We start from the raw sequence: 17,311 nt of genomic DNA, 5'->3' as shown, positions 1-17,311 counted from the left end.
TTTCTAAAGCAATGCAGTGATATAAAGCCGCACTTCTTACTAGGTAACTTCTTACTTTTACTGAAACTTATCTACATTTACACTAAAAAGAATGAAATAAAAAAATTTTGAAAAAAAAATAGAACCGACTTCAAAATTGCTCAAAAAAGTAAAAAATAATTTTATTCTTTAAACACCATCGATAATACTTTTAAACATAATTTTTGAAGTTGGCGCAAAAACAAAAAGTAAAATCCATTGTAACCATGCTTCGTTCATATTTTTATCAAAAAATCATCCAAACTTAGGAACGAAACATTTATATCGTTACTCAAATATGCTGTCATCAATGCGTAATGCATGTGGTAGTGAAGAAACTGGACCTGGTTAAATTTATACTTGTAGTTGAGTTATGGCTGTGAATGATTTTATCGATCGTTTTTGCGCCAACTTCAAAAATTATGTTTAAAAGTATTATCGATGGTGTTTAAAGAATAAAAGTATTTTTCACTTTTTTGAGCAATTTTGAAGTCGGTTCTATTTTTTTTTTCAATTTTTTTTTTTTTTTTTGAAAAAATTTATTTAATATCAAAAAATCAAATTTTTACATAGGTCTTCAAAAGCAAAATATAAAAATCAACATTTGATGAACATTTACAGGGGTCAATAATAATTCCGGTAATGGTCGCTTCGTCAGTTGCCGAGGGAACAATTTACCATTTCTTCTTTCGTAGCCATATAAGGTATAATCAATAGGCTGTACTGCCGTATGCAGGTAAAGGGCAGTAACTGCAAAATTTTCATTTTTCATTTTTTTGCATTTTTTTCATCTGTTGTAAGTTATCTTTATTGTACAAGCTCGCTTATTTGGTTTCCGCTGAAAAAAAGTCCGAAAAAGATGTCTAATTCCAACATTTCCCTATTGTTAATATTGAATCCAAAACGCGTTTCTTCAAATATCTCGAAAACTCATGTCTGCAAATACTGCCGTTTACCTGCATACGGCAGTGTAGTAGTGTTTGGTTAGCATTTATCCAAACATATGCTTGTGCTGAAGCTCTTAATAAATGTAAATGCAAAGCATCTGATTTGCAAATTAGTTTTAATAAATTTAAACGGAAACCGATATTTTGCGCAATTAATTTATGCCGAAGCTCATCGGCAATTATTATTATTATTATTATTATTATTATTTTTTTTTTGAGAAAAGATAAGTGCAAACAGTTTTTAATTCATTTAATTGTTCGACACTAAGGTCTATATTTCCTAAATGTCGTATAACTTTGTGTACAAAATTCAACAATGCAACTTTTAAACCTTGTTTTTTGAACCCAATCCGCTGGTTGAATCACAGTCACTTAGAGAGTGTAATGCTAGCAGAATATGGCAAATGTTTTCGCCTAGTGGAATGAGCTGCCAAATGACATCCTGAAATGAATTTCTTCTTGTACGAACCGTCAAACAATAGATCTAAACAACCACGTGCTAGCTTATTCCAAAAATAAATTCCCAAAATGAAAACATCTGTAACAGTGCTAATAATTATAATATGGGTAGTTATGGTTTTTGCAACGCATCAAATTATCCACAAATATATAACTCGCAATCTTGATTTATTTGGGCATATCTCGAAGCAGCAATACAGAGAAATTGAACGAGCTGTAACTCATTTCAGTATATTTTTCTCATTGGAAAAGAAATTATTGCAATTCCTTGGGACGTTCGTATTATCATTTGAAATCATAACATTTTAAACTTTTTGACCCTTACTCCGTAAAGCTGACTCTAAACATTTGATCGAAAGACCATCATACCTGTCAAATACTATGTCCACTCGTTTTACATTTGGCTGCAAGAAAAAATCGTGGATTCTTTTGAAGAATGCCTCAGCAAAGTCGCCAAAGGTGCTGAATTTTTTTAATGGAATTCGGTGAACAAGTGCCATACCATCAACAAAATTTTTTTTAGAATTTTGTGAATCGAAAATCTCCGTCCGCGTGTTTGCACCGCACTTTATAATGACGATATATAAGAGCGAGTTCCAATATTGGAAATTTTTTTTTAAATCCTTCTGAGTCAAAAAGGTACTTGCAGTAATCGAAAAATTCATTAGTTGCTAAAATTTGGGTGTTAAATCCTCGTTAATCAGCCAACACGAATGTTTTTTGAAAAAGACTTATATCTGTTGCATCTTGTAACTTTTTATTACACGTAGTTTTTCTTCCTTTTTCACATGTAGTCACAAAGTTGTCAATTTTTTTTTTCATTGGGTCGGTTAACGTTTTACTTTTTAGGACAAACCGCTCTTTTTCGTGGGTACTTACTGCAAACTCTCCATTTTCCACAATATTTAGCAGACATTGAGAAGAAGATTCATTAGCAAGTTCACTGGTGTAAATATTTCGGAGCGCGCAATTTTCGCTATCATTATAGGGAATGCAAGCAATAAAATATTTGACGATACTTTGAATATCTTTTTCGTCTTAATTGATCCTGGATTGCGTTCATTCATTATGGTAATTAATGTCACTTGTAGAATCTGCTTGTATTCCAATATATGAAGAAAAAGCCTCGTGTATGCTATATTTAAACGGATAAAGAAGTAGCCATCTCTGCATCGCATCTTCATTTTTTTGTAATACCAATCAAACCTAGAGTCACTGCTGAAGATCGATTCTGAGACTGCTCTAATGCTAAATCGGAACTTACTGCATTAAATCTACCTTCCGTTCGTTTGACGGACAGCATTCCTCTCTTCATATCATTTACAACTTCTAAACATAGTTTTATTATCTTTTCAATAAAGAGTCACCCCACGTGTAATTTGTGTGATTCGTGGAGAAAAAATAAGGTAACATTTGTCTAGTTGTTAACAAATGCAGTTCAAAATTACTACTATTATCAGACATAACTGAACCTAACAAAATTTCAAACTTTTCACAATAGTTGTTCAAATATTTAAATAAATCGTTTTCAGTGCTCTTGGCGCGTAAAAAATTTGAAAAACTCATCAAAAAATCTGTAATTATTCTTTTATATTGATTATGCTTTTCAGTTAGGCCTGTATAATCTTTATCAACTGTATTCTCTCTTATTTCATTGAGGCAAGCATTTAGCAAATGCATCAATAATGATTGTCAAAATAAAAAAGATTGATTTTTATGTTTTGCTTTTGAAGACCTATTTTTAAAAAAAATAATTTTTGGTACTAAATGATTTTTTAACAAATTTATTCTTCTAATTTTTAATTCTGTTGCTTTCTTTTAAATAACCTAGCTTTAAATATCTTATTTAAGAAGCAATGGGACATTGTAACTAGGACAATCATTAAAATGATTCAGATGAGTTTGCTCAGTTCATTTACTTAGCACCTAACGGACAGGGGCATAAAATATTAATGGATCAACAAGCCTCCTGGCAACCTCCAGAATCGTAATCTGCCAGCTTTTCTGATTTCAAAACAATTTACAGAATGCGGCCTTCATATTTTGCCTACTCAACTCCATACAGCGCCCGCTCTAAAGAGCGGAATGAGCATCAATGGAAACTTTGAACCATACAATGTTGAAACAGTTAGCACTTGCTGTTAAATTATAGTATTCATTGCTGATAGAACAGTTTACAGCATTTATCTGTTTCGAAAAAAAAATTTTGAAAAAAAAAAAATAGAACCGACTTCAAAATTGCTCTAAAAAGTGAAAAATAATTTTATTCTTTAAACACCATCGATAATGCTTTTAAACATAATTTTTGAAGTTGGCGCAAAAACAAAACGTAAAATCCAGTGTAACCATGCTTTGTTCATATTTTTTTCAGAAAAGCATCCAAAGTTACGAACGAAACATTTATATCGTTATTCAAATATGTTGTCATCAATACATAATTTATGTGATAGTGAAGAAACGGGGCCTGGTTAAATTTTTAGTTGTAGTTGAGTTATGACTGTGAATGATTTTATCCATCGTTTTTGCGCCAACTTCAAAAATTATGTTTAAAAGTATTATCGATGGTGTTTAAAGAATAAATTTTTTTTTCACTTTTTAGAGCAATTTTGAAGTCGGTTCTATTTTTTTTTCAAAATTTTTTTATTTCATTCTTTTTAGTGTAAATGTAGATATTTCAGTAAAAGTAAGAAGTTACCTAGTAAGAAGTTCGGCTCTATATCACTGTATTGCTTTAGAAAAGCCTTTATTCAAAATTATCATTACAATTACTATTATATGGCACCAAACTTTTATAACAATGAGTTTCATATTGTCGCGTAGATGAAGATAGCGAAGACAATGTGAAAGCCAAATGAAGCGAATACTAGTTAGTCTCAACTCGAGATCTTTATTCAGAACCACGAATGAACATTACATCTCCTTATATACAACTTGAGAAAGTGCTGGAACTTTCCAGACTTGGAAAGATACAGAAATTAATAGAACATTCGAGAAAATACGGGAAACAGTAGAAACGAAATTTTAGTAAAAATCACTTTGTCCTAGTCGGGATTTGAACCCGAGTCGCTCGTGTGGGAGGCGAGAATTCTACCACTGAGCCACCGTTGTCCACGGATGAAAAGTGCGTACTTCGCTATAATATCATTTTTTTTAATCATTTAATAGGGAAATTGCATAAAATGTACTGTTTTTTGCCCATAACTTTTTTTCTAAAGAAAAAATATGGTCAAACAAAGTAATGGGACCTAAGTTGAGCCATCCCCTATCCATTAAAAAAAGAATCATCAAAATCGGTTCACTAGGTGAGACGCTATGAGTGGACAAACAAAAAAAAAAAAACATACATACGGTATGAACTGATAACCGCCTCCTTTTTGAAGTCGGTTAAAAAAAAGGGAAAATACTCATAAATTAGTGCACCGGTATATATTGCTTACTTTAGATACTAAAGCTAGATATGGCGTTGACTTGAAATAAAGCATTGATTTGCACAATTTTTGGAGTTGCTTAACACCAAACTGCTGTAGGTCACATTATGAAACCGAAATACATTAAACTTTTGAACTGTATGATAATGTAAAAACGAGCTGATGTGTGCATCACATGACTACCTTTTACTCCAATTTAATGTAATTTCCCCATTATTGGCAATTTTAATGTGATTCAATAGTTTACCCTCTAAATATAACCAACAGTGGCCAAATTAAAATCAGATTTAATATATATATATATATATATATATATATATATATATATATATATATATATATCCGCCAAATTTGTCGTCAAGTTGGTGACAAAATTTGGCGACCATAAGACTGGCGATATATCGTCAAGTGTCCGACAAATGTAACACCACTTGAGTTTACATCGAAATTAACAATGATTCGCCCCCCCCCCAAAAAAAAGGGGCAAAATACTCCTTTAGAAACACCCGAATGCAACCAAAAGGGTAGGTGAACAACTAGATCCCACTAAAAAGTCAGTAATGTCTACGTACTAAATTTCAACTTTCTGGACCTACCGTTTTTGAGTACCATACATACGCACATACGCACGTCCGCACAGACCCACATACGCACATACATACATACCTACATAAAGAGAAAACTCGTTGAAATTAATTCGGGAATCGTAAAATAGATATTTCGCGTGTCTATACGTGCTTAGGCACTTATCCACGGCGGGTCGAGTCGAAAAAAAAAAAAAAAAATCAACATTCATTCATGGGTGAGTAAAATAGAAATTAAGGTCGATTTTTGTGTGAAAATTTATTTTACAAGACTTCATTTTTTGCAAAAGGAAGTAATAATAATTAACAATAGTAAAAAAAATAATAAATTAAAAAAAACTTGATTGATGAAGGGGAAATGGTTGTTTATGCGTGCATTTAACGTGTATTTGAATACTAGCTCTTTTACCCGGTCTGCATAGAAAAAAAAAGTTATTTCAAGTGACGCTTGTTCAACAATCAAGCTTGAAAAAAAAAGAATCAGTAAAATTTTGTGGAAAATTGCGAAAAAATAACCGAAAATGAAACTTTTTAAATCCCCGATTAAAGAAAAAGCCTCAAAACAAAAGTCAGAATTTTATTTGTTCATATTCGAGAAAAAAAATTGCAACACATCTTTCTTCTCAATGCTTTTTTTCACGCTACAAATTTTAATAAAAGCATTGTTGTGGAAAATTGAGATGAAGCACTGATTGATAATTTGAATGGAGGAAACCCTTCGAAAAATAGCAATTTTATGTTGAAATCTAAGTATTATAATTATAGTTCTTCATTGATATCTCCGCTAATCATCATCTGAGGATTATGTTAAATAGGATAGCCAGATAATAGAGGATAATAGAGGATAGCCAAACACAAAGACGGGAAAAATACGAATCTGTCGATAACTGGTTCGATGTTCAGTTCACTGGCGTTCGGGAGAAGTAACTCGAACATAGATGAATATATAAATACATAGGTACATACTCTCCATTTTTAATTATATAAGATATTTAGCTTTACTAGTTTCAAAGAATTTTTTACGGTACGTCTTTAGGCAAAAATATATTAATTGATAATTTGACTACAACAGAAAATTTAATTGCATTTTGTTGTTACAAAGAATAATTAAAACATTTATTGATAGCATGACAACAATTTCATATTTAAGGTAGCCTTTCTTAGAAATAATTGCAGTGTTGCTGTGTTAATGTCATAAATGACATCAAGCCTATGTTAAAATAGAAACAGTGAACGAGGCTGTCATTTGACACAAAATATGACATAACGTGCAGAAACTTTACTTCCTACTTTAGCCTGCAGGGTATTTTTGAGCAAATTTGTATTCAGAAAGCATTCTGTCGAGAATTGAAAGGCGTATTTGGAAAAGTAGAAGCTGGCATTTTCAAGAAATAAGACTCTTAGCTTAGAAATGTCAGATATGTTCACTGATAATCTCGCTGGTATCTTGTGCTGTTATTAGCGACTGTGGAATTAGTGGTGTGCTTTTTGAAATGCCTCTCAAATCAAAAGCTGGTGCTAATTTAGTAAACAATTTTAGTTATTTTAGGGAAAATAAAGTGTATTTTTTGAAATTTGTGTAATTAATATTTCATGTATCTGGTAGTCTTACAATGTTTTCCTCAATATTTCTTGGCACGTTTTAACTCTTAATATTTAATTGTAAAATTTCGTTCTCATGGCCAATGTGCGTACACTGTAAAAATAATGTGAAACATTACTTGTAATTTCCATGCAACGTTTCAGAATTTCACAGGATTTCAGCATGTTCCAGTAAATATAAGTTTATTTGTCAAAAAATATCCTGAATTACTCCAAGTTGCACGAATGCAGGCTTCTCACTGTTAGGAAAAATATTTTAATCTACCACTTTAAAAAATTAACGGAACGTATTTATTGCGGCCCATTAAAATTGACTAAGCTCCCAATGAGAGCGAATAATTCTCTGGATTCCATCGTTTTGCCAGAATTGCAAGCAAGTGAGATGCTAAATAGTACTTAAATTCTGTTTTAGCGTTGACCCTAATTTCAACAATGCTTTTGTAGCTTACTTGGCAAATTAGGAAAGCGCCAAACTACTACTTTAAACCTAACTTAAGTTGTCTCTGAAGGTTCCAGAACGATGACTGGCTTCAACCAGATATATTTTTGTTTTATTGAAAAAATATTTAAGGAAAATTTTAGGAAGGTTACTGACTTTTAGAGGAAAACATTCTCGTTTTTTTTACAAGATATGATACTGGCAGAAATCGGGCATTTCAGCTGCCCATTATTTTCCAAAAACGTTTCTGAATCGTTTTTACAGTTTAGTGGAATATGTATGTACAGTATGGCGAAGTGAAAAAAAATGAAATTGAGAAATATATAAAGCCTTTATGCGGAAAAGTTGCCTTTTTCCAAGCCAATTTACCGTACAAAATGTTAGCTAAATTAAAAATTATCTTTAGCTACCTATTTGACTTTGAATTTTAAGTAATTGATCTGATTTTTCACCAAACTGGCGAAAATGGAATGAAAAAATATAATTACCTTTCATTTCAAACTTTGAATATTTGAAATGAAACTCTTGATAAATAAATACTTAATAAATAGTTAGTTGAATTACCTAGGCGATTGCGAAATTGCTTTCAAAGATGCATTAAGAGCGCTAATCGCACATGCTCTACGAGTGCACTTTCTTATTGCGTTCACTGGTATCAACTAGGTTCTTTGTTCTTGCTGTTTGTCTCTCTCTTTTAAAGTAGTTTATTTAGTTTTTTGAAAGGAAAAAAGAAAAAGCGCAATTATAAGTCTAGGCTTTTCTTTAGCATCATAAGGTAGATCAGCTTCAATTTTTATAAGTGTAACTGAATTCAACTCATTAAAGTCAAACAGTTATCTGCATTGAAATTTATTATCGGAATTTTAAATTCTTAAACAGGTTGGTGAGACTGTTGTATCTTGACCATGATGTACCATGCCACTTGCACTCTAATCAGTTAGCGCTTTTACTTAGTGAGGAATCACGGTACTATGTCAGCCATGACAGTCTCTCCAGCTGCGAGAGTGAGTTGTAGGTTGAAACTCCAGCTTTTAAGTGGACAGTGATTGTTTTGTGATTTGTGCAAACAAAAGCAAATAATTCCAGTGTTACTTAAATGAAATTGAACTTTTAAAGACTAGTGTTACCCAACTGATTGACCATTATATATATTGCCTATCTCTCGGTAAGTGTATTCAACATTTAGTCTTTATTTTTTATGTAACTGTTAGGTTAGGGTAGCCACTTTCGTATAAACATGCACCCTCGTGTATGTTAAAACCAAGCTCCGTCTTGCATCTTGAATCACTGGATTAAGGTACAATAGGTTGCAGTGATTGATTTTATTTTTATTTTTAGGTAGGATTTCATCATGCCTCGAAGCCAAACTGAAATCAAGAGGGATCCAGTAGATGTTGAGGCAATGCAAAATGCTATTGAAGCAGTAAGAAGTAATGATCCTGACAAAAAAAAATGACTTTCAGAGAGGTCGAAAAAGAATTCATTGTGAGCAGGTCAACCATTACTAGGCGTTTAAGAAAATTGAATGAAATTGGGTCCAATAAAATTGAATACCACTTAAATTATGCAGTTAAGCAAGTACAAGAGTTCTGTCTCAAGGTACACGAGCATCATGTACCTTTGACCAAATTACATAAAATTTGTGAAAAATATACAAAAATTTAAAAATATTTTTTTATAAAGCGAAATATTTTTTTACTTATGCAAAAAGGCTTGAAGTTAAGTTTTAATAACAAAAACCCATAAAAATCACACATTCTTTTTTTGAAAACCAAAAAGTTTTAGAAGTGATACAAGGTACAACAGTTTCCCCTTATCGAGTTTAGCCATTTTTCCCTTTTAAAGCTGATGAAAATCCATGTCCCTCGCACGTTTTAAAATACTGGTCAGCATTGACAATATAATATTTTATTGGCATGACTATGCTATTTTATTACACTGTAAATTGTACAAGTATTCATTTCCAATTCGACGCGATAATTTAGATTTAATATTATAAAGTATACTCTAACAACATATTCTATTAAAACTTTCACATTCTCTGATGGGCATTTTCTTGAAACCGAAAAGTTATATTTGTTGTTCGTTAATCTTCTACAATTTCTGTATTCCTTCCTAACAAGAGAGAGGAGAATGATATATTTTCATTTGAAATTCCATTCCACATTTTGTAGATATACCATTAATATGTACTAAGTTCATGAGGGGCAACCTCTGCGAAAGATACATCCACTTTTTGAAACTTTACTACATCCATATCTCCAAAGGACTCCCAATTTCTGAAACTTACCCTTTTGGCCCAGCGGTTCTTTCCATTCAAATAATCCAGTAAACAGCTTAATTGTAATTTATTTGTACGAAATTCATAAATAAGCTATTGCAAAGAAGGTCCAATAGAAATCTCAATTTTCCTTAGGACTCCGATTGTTTACACTTAACGTACAGCGCGTTACTTAAAAATATCAATAATTTTCATTTTAAAAAGTTAATATGCGTGTTTAAATGTTATAAGAGCTAACAGACATAGGAGTTACAAGGATATCGTACTTTGATTTAAGTTATGAGGGTAAAACAACTTGGTCTTCTATAGTATTTCTAGATTTATTTTTTCATTCCTTAATTTGAAACAGAATATTTCCAAATCGACCATCAAAGTACAGCATATTCTAATGAAGTGTTATTCCTGATTTTTCTTTTCAAGTCAATAGATAATTTTCTTCTTTTCCTTCTGATTTTGTGACGATCGACTTCTTTGGAGGAATATTCTTTGGCAATTATTCATATACAAATGTGACGATCAGCAACAGGCTCTGGGCCCAGCTTGGCTGGTCCTGGGTCAGTTAGTCTCAAATGAAGATCAATGGCCCTCTAAAAGCTATCGACCCACTTACTCAGTACAGCCGCTTCCGGTAAACTGTTCCAAGTGCCCAAAACCCTACTAAAGTAATAAATTTTCCTAATATCCCGATTAGCCTGAAATTTGAGTAGCTTAAAACAATAAACCCTTATCCTGCTTTCCATGAAAAAATTTAAAACACATTAACATCTTTCATATTGATAAATTTAAACAACTTAATCATGTCCTATCTGAATCTCGGTTGCCCCAGGCTATATATATTAAGGCTTTTAAGTCTGATACAATTATCTAAATATAAAAGTCCTCTTACTAACCTAGATGAAGCCCTTCTTTGAACCTTTAAAATGAAAAAAAATATCTTTCTTCGGATAAGGACACTGAAACTGAACAGTATACTAATTACTAAAGATGAGATCTTACAAAAGTCATACAGTGGCTCTCAAAAGTGTTCGTACACTTTGAAATTTTTTAATAAAACCAAAATAACTCGAAACTGAATTCGAATATGAAGTCCAATATTTTTCACGTCATTCCTATGTCGTTCTAAATGCAACCCACTGGATTTTTCAAAATATTGACGGATCTTCTTTTTGAAATGGGTCAGAAAACGAAAAGACAGAGAAATAACACGCCACAAAAGTCATCGTACGCTCAAATATTTTCGAATAAATTCATGATTAAAATTATCATATGGCATTTTATTAACATTTTGGCATTGTGTTGACCCTTATAAGTCATTTGGTTTTAATTTTTTGTTTATTTATTCCTTAATATTGTGCTTATTACTATAAAATGGCTGATATTCCTAAAAATCGCAAACACCATTCAAAATTCTAATTTTTTCCCACACTAGCGGTAAATTGGTTTGAAATGTCTCTAATGTAGTTAATTTATTTGTTTGTATAGTAAAGTGCTTGTTAAAATGCTTCAAAGAGAAAAATCGGACCGAAAACAAGGTAAGAAAAGGTCAACCGGCAAAGTTGACAAAACATAATCGGAGATTTAAAGTTAATAAATGTATGAAAAATACGCATTTGAGTGCTGCAAAAGTTTCTGCAGAGTTAAATGAAACATTTTACATTTAATTTTCACCTAAAATTGTTCGCCAAGTTCTCTGATTAGCTGTATTAAATGGGACCTCTTCCCGCAGAAATGTTCTTGGTCGTGCGAAAAACAGAAAGCTTACGCTTTTCGTCGCAAAATCAATGATAAATAAGCTCAAAACGTTTTAGAATTACGTCTTACTTACAGATAAAAATTAATTAAACATTTTTGATTAAATCGTTGTATAATTTTAAGTAGAAGAAAAAATTAGGAACTTAATCTTAAGAACTTAGTTGGATCTGTTAATTAGGACGGTGGAGGTGTTCTAGTGTGAGGGTGCATACCAGCATCAGGACTTGGTAGTTCGGAATTCTGAATGAATCATGAAAATAATGAATCATTGAAATAATGAATCATGCTGTTCCTTTAAATATTTTAAAAACCAATTTTGAACTCTTAGTGAAAAATTTGGTTATTGGAAACAACTTTGTTTTTTATCAAGATAACGATAAGAAGCACACGGTTTTCAACGTTTGCGTCTAGTGCCTCGAAAATTGTCCTAAAGTTTAGAAAATACCTCCTCAATCACCAGATTTTAACTTAATGTAAAGTATTTAGAGATATCTGGAGGCTAGATTACAAAAAAACGGGCTTTAAAACGAAAATAGAGCTTGAAACAGTAAGACTCGAAGTGTGGTTGAACACTTACTCAGAAATTACGCAAAAAAAAAGAAAGAAAAAGAATGAAATCTATTCCCAGACTTTTAAAAGGTGTTATGAATACTGTATGATATTCTACTAATTAATAACTTAATCAAAAGTTAGATTATTCAATAATATATAGACATTTTATAAAGTGTACGAAGACTTTTGTGCGATAAAATTTCCGGCACTTTTTGGTTTTTGATTTTTAAAAAATTAAGCTTTAATATTTTTTTTAAACTTTTCATGTGGTTTTGTTGAAAATTGATCATAGATCTTATAATTAAATACCTATTCCGAAATATTAATTCTAACCAATGGATTGGGGCCTATTTCGTTGAAAGTCGAAGGTGTACGAAGACTTTTGGGAGCCACTGTGTATATTTTAAAGCAGATGGAGAAAAATTTTTATTTATGATTGTGCTTTTCTACTTTCAAGTTGTTTGTATGCCAAAACATCGTCTTCATTTATATTTGAAGTAATAATTTTAATGTCTTGAAATAATTCAAACTAAATGAATTACATTAATAAAGAGAGAAACCACCTAGAACAAAGAATGCAGTTAATACCAGTGAACGTAATAAGAAAGTGCGGCCGTAGATGCGTCGTGCCGATAGCGTGCTTAATATATCTTTGAAAGCACTTTCGCTATCGCCTAGTTAATTCAACTAACTATATATTAAGTATTTAATTATCAAGAGTTTCATTTCAAATATTCAAAGTTTCAAATGAGAAGTAATTATATTTTATCATTCCGTTTTCACCAGTTTGGTGAAAAATCAGGCTAATTACTTAAAATACAAAGACAGATGAGCAGTTAAAGATATTATTCAATTTAGATGAAATTTTGTATGATAAATAAGCTTGGTAGGAGGCAAATTTTCCACATATAGGCTTTACATAATTTCTCAATTTTGTTTTTGTTCACTCCACCCTAGTGTAGTCTGAACACGGATGATTTAGAAAAGTAAACATTCGGTTTACTGGCGGAAATGGCGGCATCTATTTGTTTTCAGGAATGCCAACTTTTGCAATTGTGTGCTAGTCTCTAAATTACGCAGTGTCACATTGAAATAGACGGAGCATACGCATCATATTTTCTATTTTCCCCGTCATTTAAATAGACTCGTACTAACAGGACGCTTGCCAATTCTATCTCGCCTGTGGGCAGGCTGTAACTATCTAACCATTATGCAATAAGGAATATATATATATATATATATATATATATATATATATATATATTAGGGTGGTCCTTTTTTATATGGGAAAAAAAATTTCGCGGAATTTAGCAAGTGACGCCCCCTAGTTTTGTGACACTTTAATAAAAATTAACGTGTGCAAAGCTCGAACTCGATCGGTCAATAATAACACGTGCCCCTAGGACGTTGAACTTTAACACTTTTGATAATTTTCACACAAATCTTCGAGCTTTTACTTCAGACCCAGTTCATCGTTTCTCCTAGGTTTGCAAAATATTTTTCCAGCGAGGTAGCACTAAAATTAATTCTTTTAATTACTTTATATCGTCTAAAGATTTTACATTGAATAAGAATGAAATATTGCTTTAGAAACTTTACCTTAATCGTGCACTTTTCTCAATGTATCTCGATAGTGTGTATTTTTCCCGATAGTCTTGGACATTCTGTAAAATAAATTGCTTTTGTAACTCATGTTTGGTAAATTGTTTGTGAAATTCTTCGATTAATTGTGATCCTCGTTCAGTTGTATGATTCACAACTCTTTCAGCATTTTAACGATCTCTCTTCCTTTTAAATAGCTTCCTGCATTTTGCCATTAATCAGGATCAAGTAGGAAAACATCTTTTGCTATTTGTAACTTATCAAACAGTTTTATTGACTTGTAATTGATTCTATAAAAAGGAAAATCTTTATTAAGAAAGTATTTCAAATCATCTACCGTTATATGAAATTTTTCATACTATCTCGAGACACGTCTTCGTTATCAGTAAGCGTTATTTGGAGTAGTCTTTTCGTATCTTCAAAGTTATTTCCTTCATCTAATACGTTAAAAGCTACTAGTTCATCCCTTAAATACCACAAGTGATTTATGAATTTTCCAATCGCTGCTTCTGCTGCATGGTTGTTATCATCTTGTACGCTGCTAGTTTTTTTGGCGCATTATATTATTTAAAAGAGCTTTGATTGGGTTGCTGCGAAAAACTACATCTTCACACAGCATTTAACTGTAAAAACCGCAATTAAAGGCTTTCTCCTCATGTAAGGTCAATTTAAATTGTTTCCTAAATATATAAATTTTTAAACAATAATATTCTTTTGCCACCAATCAGGCTCAGGGATAAGATACAGACGAAAACATATCCCTCTAGGAGGGTCTTTACCAAGAAATATTATTACAAGTTATGCGAAGTCTCTGCAATCTTAAAGGGAAAGTTCTTTCTCGATATTCACTTTTTACAAACATCAATATATCATTGACTTCGTCTTTAAGAATGTAAGTGTTGCGTGTACTTGATTGAAATTTTATAAGTTTTGAATGATGGAGATATTTCCACGAAATGCTTAATAATGGAATATTGGGTCTAGAAATAAGAAAGGCAAGAACTTCTTTAAAGACACACTCTGCAGTACGATTTTAAGTACATGATGATGGCAATCCAAATGTAAAATATCACCCTTCAGTGTTTGCTCCAAAAAATGCATGCACAATTTATGCGGTCGGTATTGCAAGCTGTTGTATCAAACACTACAGCTTGAACAGTTAAAAATAAAGAACAATCATCTAAAATATCATATGCAATTGAAGAAATATGTCAGGAATTTCGAGTAGTTGTTTAACATTCGGACCTGAAGCTATCACGGTAAGCCTATCGGCATTCTTTTGCAGTTACATCAGGATGTAGCTTTGTATCCCAGTGAATAAGTACAAAATCTGAATTTAAATTCATGAAATTTGATTTTTCTCTAGAAGATTTTCTATTGCTCTCTCAAGGGATGTACGATTGATCACAAGGTCTTTGGATTAAAATTGACTGCATCTAAATAGACTGTTAAAAATGAACAGCATCTTTATCCCTATATGGCATTTGTTTAACAGTGATGAAAGGCGAAAAGATATCGATAATTGTCAAGCTTTTTTGCGTTTTAGTAGAACAGATGAGGAAAAAGGTTACGGGTTAGGATTTACATATAGGGACTACGTTCTGAAATGGAAGAAAATTAATTTAAAGTATAGATTTTTACGTTGTTCCGATCTGGAACTATTTAAAATTTATATTTTAAACATGGAAAATATAGTATCGAGGAGTTTTCGAAATTTTTATTTTAAAAGTTAAAAATTGCATTAACATTTAAGTATATTTATAACTAAAGAACAGAAAATTAAAATATAATTGTCATTTCTTATATTTATAGCATTCAAACCTAGCAACCCAATTTAATACACCTATTACATACGCAGATTATTTTGTAAATCAACACAGCAAAGGCTAGAGGAGGCAATCTGTTATTGTCAAAGATCATTCATTAATGGCCTAGGCCATTCATTAATGGCCTTTAGAATCCTTTGTGTCCATCTTGGTGGAAAGAAATGTTCCCCTGCCGCTTTGTTTGGAACAAGCTCAGACGAGCGGTATATCTGACCCAAGGTCAATTGGTGTGCATGTACCCTCTGTAACATGTAAAGTTTTACGGAATGAAAGTGAGAGAATGGTCAGTCTGGAAGTAGCAGCATATATTGAGGTTCCAAATTACTGTAAATATGAAACGTTAGAATATTTGTACTTAAAAATGAGAAAATGCGCAATTTTTTCTTCGAAACTCAAAAAAGAGGGCCCTAGGGGCACGTGTTAATATTCATGGATTGACATGAAATTTCGCAAGGATCATTTATTTGTATAATGGAACAAATTGAGGGGGCGTCGCGTAAAATATCATCAACTTCAAAAATAAGGACCACACTAATATATACATTTATTTATATATATATATATATATATATATATATATATATATATATTGAGGTGGAAAACCATTTAAGGAAGCTAAGAGTGCCAAACAAACTAATAACAAACTGGCCGTGAGCTAATTTTATATTGGTTACCAGTTTGTTTGTCACTCATGGCTTCCTTAAGATTATTTTCACCTCCAGCTCAGTCACTTCCAATGCCAGACTGATGAATGCTAATAAGCAAGAAACTGCAGTCCTCGGTTGGAATGACTGAACTGGTGGTGTATTTCATGTAGTACTTAACTAATAACAGCATGGCTTTGCAATACGTTTGTAAGGTCAACAAATATTTAAAATTTTGCAAAAACTACTCTAATTAGTTGAAAAGTATCATATATGCTATAAAAATTATTCATAACAACCATATAATAAATTTTTCGGTTGATCAGAATCTTGAAACTGCATATGAAGTATACTGTAAAAAATACTAGCCCTTGGGAACTTGAGGCTTATACAAAATTACACTCCTGTGTGTGAAAATTGCAACACCATTAAAGAAGCATCATAGTTGAATGCAATTTAATACACAGTTGAGTGGTAATGGTACAAAAAACAATAAAAATAAATAGAAATGAGTATTTTGTATGGCCTCCACGCGCCGAAATAAGAGCTGCTACAAACTTGGCATGGAGTGAAACAAAGTTTGAATATCTGCCTGCGGAAGAGTATTCCGTATTGTTTGTATGCGCAACCAAAGTTCGTCTGTCGAAGCAACAGGACGTGGATCACGAGAGAAATGCCGCCCAGAAAAACCCACACATGTTCAATCAGTGGCATACCCGGGGAATATGCAGGCCAAGGAAGAAGCTGTACCTGCTGCGAATCAAGGTAGGATTTGACAGTCCTGGCGACATATGGACGGGCATTATGCTGCTGGAATACAATCAGGCAAGGATTGGCCTGGCAATCCTTGAAGGAAAGGAATAGCTTAGGGCTGTAAAACTTCGTTTATGTATCGGGTATTGTTCAAACTGCCCACAATTCGTAGCAATTGTGATCTTCCATGATATGCAATGGCACCCCAGACCATAACTCCGGGTGTTCGTCCACTCAGGCGATCGATAATGCGCTCCGGAATGTGCCGTTCACCGGCATAGCGCTTGACACGAATTCGGCCATCATGGTGTCACAAATTGAAGCGGGATTTGTCAGAAAAGACGACCTGCTGCCAATCAACACGCCAGCTCCTATGCACATTGGCCCATTGTAGCCTCAGGCGGTGATAGTTTTGCATGAGAGG

The sequence above is a fragment of the Uloborus diversus genome, chromosome 5 (assembly GCF_026930045.1).
Source record: "Uloborus diversus isolate 005 chromosome 5, Udiv.v.3.1, whole genome shotgun sequence".
Taxonomy (NCBI): Eukaryota; Metazoa; Arthropoda; class Arachnida; order Araneae; family Uloboridae; genus Uloborus; species Uloborus diversus.
The sequence above is the reverse complement of the archived record's forward strand: the minus strand, read 5'-3'. Positions refer to the sequence as shown.